The 8,732-nt window shown below is 46.5% G+C and overlaps 1 pseudogene; it reads left to right on the forward strand.

Annotated features, from left to right (window-relative positions):
- Positions 1-699: 699 nt before the first annotated feature.
- Positions 700-1,252, forward strand: LOC133062887 (large ribosomal subunit protein eL18-like; annotated as a pseudogene).
- Positions 1,253-8,732: the final 7,480 nt, after the last annotated feature.

The following is an 8,732-nucleotide window of genomic DNA, read 5'->3' on the forward strand; positions in this document are numbered from 1 at the left end:
CACCAGGGAACTCCCTGAGATATCGTTTCATATATTAAAATAACGTAGGCTTTATTTTCATTTGTTGTTCAGTCATTCAGTCCTGTTCAACTCTTTGTGACCCCATGGACTGCAGCACGCCAGGCTTCTCTGTCCTTCACTATCTCCTGGAGTTTGCTCAAACTCATGTCCATTGAGTCGGTGATGCCATCCAACCAGCTCATCCTCTGTTGTCCCTTTCTCCTGCCTTCAATGTTTCCCAGCATCAGGGTTTTTTCCAGTGAGTCAGCTCTTTGCATCAGGTGGCCGAAGTATTGGAGCTTCAGCTTCAGCATCAGTCCTTCCAGTGAATATTCAGGATTGATTTGCTTTAGGATTGACTGGTTTGATCTCCTTGCAGTCCAAGGGACTTTCAAGAGTCTTCTCCAGCACCACAGTTCAAAGGTATCAATTTTTCGGTGCTCAGTCATTTAAGACAATCCTGATAAAAGGGAGAGAAAATGAAAGAAAAGTTGCCTTGTCCATCTGTCACAGGTTGAATATAGCATTGCCACCCCCCACCCAAATTCATGTTCACTGCAACCTCAGAATGGGACCTTCTTTGGAAATAGGGTCTTTGTGGATATAATAGATATCTATCTAAGATATCTAAAATATCTAAGACTCTATCTAAGATAGAGTCTTGAGATGCTTTCCAGACCTGACTGAGGAAGTGCCGTCATGTGGGTTGACATCCACCATAACAAGGACCAAAAGGTTTGTTGCAAAAAAAAAAAAACAAAAGGTTTGTTGCAAGGAGCCCAAGAGCTAGGATGCCTATCAAAGGCTGTTGGTCAAGCTGAACAGGTTTCTGGCCAGACCAAGCACCTCCATTCTCAGTCAAGTTGTACCAAAGAGATAGTTTGTGAGCGGCACCAGCCGTCCACCTTGGTCCCTTTTCCAGATGATAGAGAAGATGAAGCTTCCGGGCTGGACAGGCAAAACAGCTGTGGTCGTGGGGGCTGTAACCGATGGTGAGTGTGTCTAGGAGGTGCCCAAACTGAAGGTGTGAGCTCTATACCCAGAGTTGCATCCTCAAAGCCGGGGCAAGATCCTCACCTTTGGCCAGCTAGCCGTGGACTCCCCCAGGGGCTGTGGCCCTGTCTTCCTCTCTGGTCCTCCCCAGGGCTGAGAGGTGTACAGGCATTTCAGCAAGGCCCCAGGAACACCGCATAGACACACCAAACCTTCCATATACTCCAAGGGCCAGAAACTCGAGCACTCCGGAGGCTGATGATCCAGTCTCGGCTACACAAGCTAACCTCAGATTCTACCTTGTTATTGAACAGATTTGTGATGCTAAAAAAAAGAAAGAATCTTGAGATGACATCATTCTGGATTTAGGGTGTGGCAGAAAAAGACAGAGAAACATACAAGGAATAAGGTGATGTGAAGAGGAGCAGCAGAGACTGGAGTTATGCGGCCACAAGACAAGGGCTGCCAGTAACACCAGGAGCTGGGGAAAGAGGCTGGGTTTTTCCTGCAGAACTTCCAAAAGGAATCAGCCCTCTGACACCAGGATCTCGGAGTCAGGCCTCCAGAACCGGGAGAGAATCAATAGTGTTGCTTTAAGCCACCCAGTTTGTGCGACTTTTGTCACATGGACCCGAGAACACTCACACCTCTTCCTACTGTTGTAGCATCTGCCCTGAAACATTTGTGTGTGACCTTTCACCCTTTTTCCTGTTGATGGGAATCTTTTCTTCCTGTGTGTAGTTCATCCAAGACACTCCTCTCTTGTCAGTTTACAAGAGTATGTGAACGTTTTCCTAAGTAAATACTCAGTAGTCATCACCTTAAATACTGGGACACAGATATATCATCATATATTTATTCATTAAAGATTTATTTATTTTTGGCTGTGTTGGGTCTTTGTTGCTGCAGGTGAGTTTTCTCTCGTTTCAGCAACTTGGGGCTACTCTCTGGTTGCACTGATTGGGCTTGTCATTGCAGTGGCTTCTCCTGTTGTGAAGCATGGGGTCAGTAGTTGTGGTGCACGGTTTTAATTGCTCCTCTGCATATGGGATCTTCCTGGAGCAAGGATCAAACCTGTGTCCCCTGCATTGGCAGATGGATTCTTAACCACTGGACCACCAGGGAAGCCCTATCATTATTTGTTGAGCAAATTGTCTTGTTTTGAACACTTAGGTGGTTTCCAATTTTTTTCTGTTGGAGACAGGACAACTGTGAGCATCCTTGAATTTAGACACTTGAACACACCGTGGAGTTTTCCTTTAGGACACTCTCAGTGTAAAGGAGTTGCTTGTCAGAGACCATGAGACAAATATTAAGGCCCTGATGATACATTTTTTCAAATCATCTCCAAAGTACCATTACCAAATGCACATCCTTTAGTTGTATCCCAGCAGGTACATTTGCCATCATCCACGCCAGCCATGGGAGTTGTTATTTTTTAACCCTTGAAATGTTGAGGTATACATTTCAGTTATTTGCATACTGATCAGCAATTCCACTTCTAGATATACACCCAAAGAATTGGAAAGAGCTATTGAAACAAGTACACACATATTCACAGCAGCAGGATTAACAGGAGCCATAGGTGGGAACAATGTAAGTGTCCACTGATGGATGATGGATAAACATAATGTGGTACATCTATGGAGTGGAATATTACTCAACCTTAGAAAAGATAGAGATTCTGACACCTGCTACAACCTGGATGAATCTTGAGGAAGTGATGCTCAGTGAGAGAAGCAGACACAGAAAGCTGATTCCACTCACAGGAGGTCCCTGGAGGAGTCAGATCCACAGAGACCGAAGTAGATGGTGGGGCCAGGGGCTGGCGGAACGTAGGAGGAGTCAGTGTTTCATGGGAACAGAGCTTTAGTTTGGGAAGATGATGGTGGGGATGGTTGCAAGACAATGTGAATGTGCTTAATGCCACTGAGCTGTGCACTCAAAAATGGTTAAGATGGTGAGTTTTTCTTTTTTAGATGGTGAGTTTTATGTCATGTAGATTTTACTACGATACAAAAACATTTTTAATGGGGTAAAAATGAGATAAAATGTATTTGCAGTGAAATGCACAGATCTTGGTCTGTAGTTTGATGCATTTTAACAAATGACCACTCTTTATGTGAACAGAATCCTACCACATCGGAACGCTGTGGTTCTAATTCATGAATTCTGGTTTTTCACATTATTGGTTATTTGCATTTCCTCTTATGGGAATTTCCTCATTGTGGTTTTTGCCCATTGCATCAGGGTGGGCTGCTGCCAAGAACCAAAATAAACCTGAATAGCCCGAGAAAGGATACTGCTCAGTCTAGACACTGCACATCTCTAAGTGCCCGTGTGAACCAGGGGTCCAGGTAAAATCGTGAAGTAAGAGAGCATCAACCAAGACATGTGTGGGTGACACACACACTTGCACAATCCCAGCCTGTGTCTGCAAGGAGACCCCTGACCCCAGTAATGCATATCCCTTGGGAGGGAGATTGAGATGGTGGTCTTTTTGCTCTGTTCTATCTGCTGTGGCTGAAATATCATTTGCCACTGCATATAATAAACATGCTCAGAATTTAAAATGTACTGGGACTTCCCTGGCTGTCCAGTGGTTATCCATGCTTTCACTGCAAGGGGCATGGGTTCCATCCCTGGTCAGGAAGCTAAGTCCAACAAGCCACATACAAAAAAAGAAAAGGAGAAAAAAGAAATAAAATGTACTGCTGGTGTGCTACTGTTCCCAAGAGCAGAGCATCTTCCTGAGCCCAGATCTGAAGACTCTTTTCTGGTTGAGACATCCACCTCGTCTCCCCTGCCTCATGCCCACCACTCAGATTCCATCTCCAGGTCTTTGCATTTCATCCTTCCCTGGGCAGAGGACTGAGGGTCCCTTCCCAGCTCTGAGTCACCCCTGCACTGAAGGGCCAGCTAAATGTTGATGGGAAGATGGGGAGGTAGACATATTGATGGGGACACAGGTGAGTGGATAGACGGCTCAAAGCATAGAAGGGTGGTGGAGGCTAGATGAGAGAAAACACAGGAAGGTCTTAGAATAGGGCCTGGCACATAGGCAGTCAATTAAGTGTGACATTGTGACAGGATGGGGAAGGGAATTCACAGGTAGACAGTGGAATGGATGAATATCTAGGTGGTAGGAGGATGAATGGATGAAGGAATGAATGAAGCCATGATGGGCAAGTGAATATGTAGGCAAATTAGGTATGTGAAGAAGTGCTGACATCAATATGGCAACAAATGGTTGGGTAGATGGAGGAATGGACAGATGGAAGGATAGGAGGATGATGGATGATGGATGACAGATAAATCTGTGGGCCTAAGGATGGATGATGGGTGATGTATTAATAGAGGAATGGATAAATGGACAGATGGCTGGCTGGCTGGATGGATGGATACAAGAGCATATTATAGAGGGTGAAGGTAAGCCTGACTGGCTGGCTGGGTAGATGAATGAATGGATTGATGAGTCTATGGATGGATGAATGAGTGGATGGGCCTATGGATGGATAATGGGTGATGTATTAGTAGATGAATGGATGGATGGATAGAAAAGCATATTATAGATGGTACATATAAAGATGACTGGATGGATGGATGAGTCTATGGATAGATGGAAGAATGGATGGGCCTATGGATGGATGATGGATGATATATTAATAGATGAGTGGATGGATGGGCAGATGAATGGATGGATAGAAGAACATATTATAGATGGTGGATGAATGGATGGATAGATAAATGAATGGGTGGATGAGTCTGTGGATGGATGATGGATATTTGGGAGGATGAATGAATTAATGAATGATGGATGGATAACTAGGTGATTGAGTGGATGGATGAAGGAATGAATAAGTCTATGGTTGGGTGGATGGATGAAAGAATGGATAGAGGGATGATTAATGTATGAGCAGTGGATGGATGGATGGATGGTGGATGGATGGTGGATGGATGGATGGGTGGATGATAGATGGATGGATGGGTGGATAGATGGATGGGTGGGGGATGGATGGATGGATGGGTGGATGGATGGCAGATGGATGGATGGGTGGGGGATGAATGGATGGATGATCATACACATGGATGGATGACCAGATGGACAGATGGATATGTGGACACTGTCCCCATTGGGTCCCACATCCAACAGGGCTTCAGGCCACTGCTTCCAGGCCTGGTTGGTTCTCAGGGGCTTCACTTTCTGCCTTGGATGTAGCCTTCTGCTACCATCTGGGCCTCAGTCTCTCCCCACATTTGGGGAAGGGACACGGGGAGCCCAGAGTCCACTATGCTGCTCCCTCTTCCACCACCCCCATTCCTCCTCCCCAGGAATGACCGGTCCAGGATCAACGAATGAGGAACAAGATGCAAAAAGGTAATTAATCTATGGAGAGGGGAGGAGTGTTAATACCTTGAAGACACAGGGGACACACTGTCAGCTCCCACCAATTAGTGGCCTAAACCTATGTGGCTGCTCTCCATGCTGCGGCCAAGTTGATTACTCTAATTAATTTTGCATCGACCCGCATGGATCTGCTGGGGAGCGCTGATTGGCCTGGGAGATGGATGCTGCTGGCTGGCCCACGGCCCCCATGGTCCCCAGCTCCCCACACTCCCCGCCACTTGGCTGGTCCCTCAGTGTCCAGTCTGCAAGGTCAAATGCTGCCCTGCCCCCGCACCAGCCTCTAGCATCCAGCCCACCGCCCAGGACACACCCGGATCTGCAGAATGGGGCGGGGGCACAGCCGGGAGCCTGTTGCCCTGTAACAGTGGTTGTGGGGAGCTGGAGGCAACTTCCAGGGCCGAAGAGAGACCCCTCAGCTGGCCTGGCCTCTGAGGGCTGCCCAATGGGAGAGTGTTTTTGGGGGGTGAGGGAGCTATTTGCAGCTAAGGAAGCTTCTCCCTGCCTCGGCTTAGGGCAAGAGCCAGACTCACCTTTCCCCAAGCATGGGGGCACTTCCTGCAATCCAGGGCTTTAGCTTCTTGTTCCAATGTGCTCAGACGGTAAAGCCTCTGCCTAAAATGCAGGAGACCCAGGTTCAATCCCTGGGTCGGGAAGATCTCCTCAAGAAAGAAATGACAACCCGCTCCAGTATTCTTGCCTGGAAAATCCCATGGATGGAGGAGCCTGGTAGGCTGCAGTCCATGGGATCACAGAGTTGGACACAACTGAGTGACTTCACTTTCACTTTTTTTTCCCCAATGCTTAGAAGGACGCAGCCCTGGAGGTCAGAGGCCTCACAGGACTAAATCCAGGTGTGGGCAGGGCTGGTCCCTCCAGAGGCTCCTGGGAAGCACCAGCTCCCCCCGTTTCCAGCTTCTAGAGATGCCCACATCCTTGGCTCACGGCCCCTCCCTTCATCACAACCAGCAGCCCAGCATCTCCCATCTCTCTCTGCCTCTGACCCTCCCACCTCCCTCTTAAAAGGACCCTGTGATGACACTGGGCCCCCAGGAAACCCAGGGTTGTCCCCATCTCAGGGACCTTAACTTAATCCTCCCTGCCAAGGCCCCTCTTCTGTGTGCGGTGACATGTGTACAGATCCTGGGACCAGACAGGAACATCTTTGGGGCCATTATTCTGCAGACCATGGGGAGGTGTCCCAAAGCAGTCCCTGAGCTCTAGTCAGAAGCTGGATGCAGCCATACCTGAAGGGGTTGTTTCGTTTTTTTAATATATGTAATTTTATTTCTTTACTTTCAGCTGTGCTAGGTCTTTGTTGTTGTGTGCAGGCTTTCTCTAGTTGTGGAGAGTGGGTGCTGCTCTCTAGTTGTGGTGCACAGACTTCTCATTGCAGTGGCTTCTCTTGTGGAACACAGGTTCTAGAGCAAAGGCCCAATAGCTGTGATGCATGGGCTTAGTCGCTCCGAAGCACGTGGGATCTTCCCAGACCAGGGACTAAACCCATGTCTCCTGCATTGGCAGGTGGATTTTTAACCACTGAGCCACCAGGGAAGCCCTGAAGGGACTGTTAAAATTGTTGGGATGAACAGAAAGCCGAGACAGGGACATATGTGGCCCAGAGATCTACTCCACGAAACAGAAGACAAACGTTCTGTATAATCTCAAAGAAAAGAAAGAAGTCAGCGATTTTATAGGAAAATGATGAAAGATGAAATGCTAAGTAAGATGAGAGACTCAGATCAAAAGAAGGTTGGCAGAGCAAAGCCTGTCAGCTAATGACAGCACAAAACTATCATCACATGTGGTACAGAGCAGAATCAACATTATAGCGATTCAAACTCATGTGGACACTAGTTTGATCACTTTTGCCAGGAGGCAGAGGGGAAAAAATAGATAAGACAGAACACTGGTGTTCCCAAACAGAACCATATTCCACAATGTAACAGAAGAAAACTTTCCTCAGGTGAAGAAAGGTCTGAATCTACAGCCCCCCAAAAGGGCTTCCATTTTTGAGGCAAAATTAAAGTAAAACAATCAACCCCAACAATTCTCCAGGGGATATCTGTGCATGTCGAGGCTTAAAGGGAACACAGAAAGATAACTGTCAGGAACTTAAAAGTGCCAAGGATATTAAAGATACCAAGCTGTCACATAAAGGAAATAGTGTTAGAAAGACAAGGAAATAATGGATAGATGCCTCATAACAGGCTTCAGTCCATCTCTCCTAGTACTTGTTGAAAAGAATACACAGAAAAATAAGGCAGGGAAGGATCAGTGTGGTTTAAATGATGAGATCAAGCTAATAGACATATCAGACTCTCCTGGGACAGAGGACAGAATTCTTTTAAAGGCACTGGATCAAAAGCCAGCCACCTACTGGAGGGTGGGGTGGACTGGGAGATTGGGATTGACAGATATACACTGTTGATACTATGTATATAATAGATAACTAATGAGAACCTTATATAGCACAGGAAATTCTACTCAGTGCTCTGCGGTGACCAAAAATGGGAAGGAAATCCAAAAAAGAGGGAATATATGTCTATATACAGCTGACTTGACTTTGCTATACAGTGAAAGAAGAGAGTGAAAAAGTTGGCTTCAAGCTCAACATTCAGAAGACTAAGATCATGGCATCTGGTCCCATCACTTGATGGAAAATAGATGGGGAAACAGTGGAAACAGTGGCAGATTTTATTTTTTTGGGTTCCAAAATCACTGCAGATGGTGACTGCAGCCATGAAATTAAAAGACGCTTACTCCTTGGAAGGAAAGTTATGACCAACATAGACAGCATATTAAAAAGCAGAGACAGTACTTTGCCAACAATCTAGTCAAGGCTATGGTTTTTCCAGTAGTCATGTATGGATGTGAGAGTTGGACTATAAAGAAGTGAGCACCGAAGAATTGATGCTTTTGAACTGTAGTATTGGAGGAGACTCTTGAGAGTCCCTTGGACTGCAAGAAGATCAAACCAGTGCATCCTAAAGAAGATCAGTCCTGAGTGTTCATTGGAAGGACTGATGCTGAAGCTGAAATACCATTACTTTGGTCACCTGATGCAAAGAACTGACTCATTTGAAAAGACCCTGATGCTGGGAAAGATTGAAGGCGGGAGGAGAAGGGGATGACAGAGAATGAGATGGTTGGATGGCATCACTGACTCAATGGACATGAGTTTGAGTAAACTCCAGGAGTTGGTGATGGACAGGGAGGCCTGTCATGCTGCAGTCCGTGGGGTCGCAAAGAGTCAGACACGACTGAGCGACTGAACTGAACTGAACTGAAGAGTAGAAACTAGGCTTCTCTGGTGACTCAGACGGTAAGGGGT

This window comes from Dama dama, chromosome 9 (assembly GCF_033118175.1).
Source record: "Dama dama isolate Ldn47 chromosome 9, ASM3311817v1, whole genome shotgun sequence".
Lineage (NCBI taxonomy): Eukaryota > Metazoa > Chordata > Mammalia > Artiodactyla > Cervidae > Dama > Dama dama.